This window comes from Pteropus vampyrus, unplaced genomic scaffold (genome assembly GCF_000151845.1).
Source record: "Pteropus vampyrus isolate Shadow unplaced genomic scaffold, Pvam_2.0 Scaffold12, whole genome shotgun sequence".
NCBI lineage: Eukaryota > Metazoa > Chordata > Mammalia > Chiroptera > Pteropodidae > Pteropus > Pteropus vampyrus.
This window is the reverse complement of record NW_011888793.1, coordinates 9,269,833-9,272,398: the sequence shown is the minus strand read 5'-3', so window position 1 is coordinate 9,272,398 and position 2,566 is coordinate 9,269,833.

The window sequence follows — 2,566 nt, the reverse complement described above, 5'->3', positions numbered from 1 at the left end:
AAATGCTAGCTTTCTAATTTCTTTTTATGTGGAAAAGATCAAAACCAAACAAGTACAAATGGATGCCTGTTAACATCAGATCTGACTCACAGGATGTACTCTTACTTACCCAGCATTACCAGTAAAAACATTGGCTTTCCAGCTTCAATTAAAAATATTATCCTGCTTTATTTTCGGAGGCAGTAAGTGATGGCTTTGAATTTGGAACAACATTCTGTATAATCCTCCATCATCCTTCTAATTGTGTTAACCATGAGAGTTAGTAAATTCCCAAATACGAACTCCACAGATTTGGAAATGCTGTTCTGTCACGGGAACTCCACGCATGCTGTAGTGTCTTAAGTATTTCTCTATTGTTGTGTTTACAAAAATTTGTTAGCAATGGTAACATTAATATTTAAATTATAAACAAAAACCCAAATGAACACTCTTTAGTAGGAACCAGTTCAAGAACAGTTAGATCCTTTTGGGCTTTTCCTTTGTCTATTTGACGCAAGTTTAATGGGATGATTGACAAGATTCTAAGAAGCCTGGAAGGAGTGTATAAAAATATAAAGTCATCTTAGAAAACGGAACCCAGACATGACCTTCCATAACTGTAAATCATGATAACAAAGGCAAAAGTTCCTTATATTGTTCCTTCCCTCAGGCTGTTCACCTTTTAATAAATGACCAACCATATACAATATTTTCAGTGTTGTACGTTTGGATATTTGCAACCTGGAAGTATTTTTATCTGCTACCAGTATTGAAAAACAAAGCAAAACTTAAAAATAGGTATTCGTGTAATGAAAAGACACATTATTTAAATGGAATTAGTGCTAAAAATAGCAACTGCATAAAAAAAGCCTTCATAAAAAATAATCCATGCCTATCTTTTTTATCGTATGGTCCCAGAGCTTTCCTTTGCATGCAATAAGAACCTCTTATGTTCTAGACCGTCTAGCATGTCTATTGTCAATTGAAGAATTCATTCTTAACCTAATAATTTATTGTAACAGCAATAAATATTGTAGAACCACCAACCGAGAGAAACATTATTTCCTCACATTTTTAATGAAGTTCATATATAGCATCCATAATAGCTATAAATACAAAGTGATATTTAAAAATAAAGATCATTCATCTTCATGACAGAACAATTAAATTAGAGTGTCATGGGATAGTAGTCTTTCTTTTTCCATGGAGGATATGTTTCAAGCTCCCCAGTGGATGCCTGAAACTGCAGAGAAGACTGAACTATGTATACATATACTGTTTTTTCTTATCCACGCATACCTATGTTAAAGTTTAATTTATAAATTAGTCATAGTAAGAGATTAACAACAAAAATATTTCCTCACATTTACTGACAATAAATGTTGACCTAAAAAATAATAAAAAATAAAATGTGTTTTAATGTCTACTATCTAGGCTCACCAAGTAAATATTTTATACAGCTATATTAATTCTATAAAATATTTCTTAAGATTCAAAGCAAAATTTATTATTTTTATATTTACTCTAATTTCCATTCTATTTGTCACCTCTACAGTTCAGGTGAAATTTAGAAGTTTATGACTTCACAGTGCAATAGCTACCTGGAATTCTTTCTCCAGCACTTTCTTTACCACAACCTTTCATTGTTATCAAATTGGAAAGTCAATAATTATGGGTTAAAATAAAAACTTTTTTGTTAGACTTTCAAAACATTTCATATTTTCTCCAAATCTAACTTGTCAAGCTGCCCTCTATTTATTCTTTTAAGTGAGTATTCTGCTTCCACTAGCCAACCGAAATATGTCTCTTTTGAAATTATTTCCTCATTCGCATTTTTGCTTATGTGTTTTCTTCTCTACATGAACCCTGGAATGGAATCCATTCTCTTAGAAAATAAAAAACTCATCTAACTTTCAAAATTCCACCCATTTCACATCTCTTCAGTAACAACTTTCCTGACAGGCCAAACCCTAAATTGTTTCTCCTACTAATAAACTCTCATGACATAGCTTTCTGCAAAACTGTCATCTATTTCCTGGAGCTTTCATTACATGAGGTGTAGTAGGCAAAATAAAGTTCCTCTAAAAATGTTCACCTCCTTAATCCATAAATCCTATGATTATGGTACTTTCCATGGCAAAAGGACTTTGCAGATGTGCTAAGTTTACTGAGATGGGGAGATTATACTGGTTGATTCAGGTGGGTCTAAGATAATCACAAATGTACCTGTAAAAGAGAAGCAGGAGAGTCTGAGTCAGAGAGATTGGAAAAGGGAAAAAAAATGAATTCCCCGCAAAGCTTTCTTTTAAGAAGAAATGCAGCCCTGCCAACACCTTGACTGACAACACCCTGTCAGACCCATTTCAGAACTTCTGTCCTCTATGAACATAAGATAAATTTATGTTGTTTAAAGTTACTAAATTTGAGGTAATTTGTTATAGCAGCAGTAGAATCTTAATACATGAGATAACCACATATAACAGTGAGATGATGCTTTATTATAAAGATGCACATGGAAATAAAGGGCAGGAGTTCCAGTCACAAATCTTCATCTCATATTCTGATATCCAGGAGCAGGAACATAACC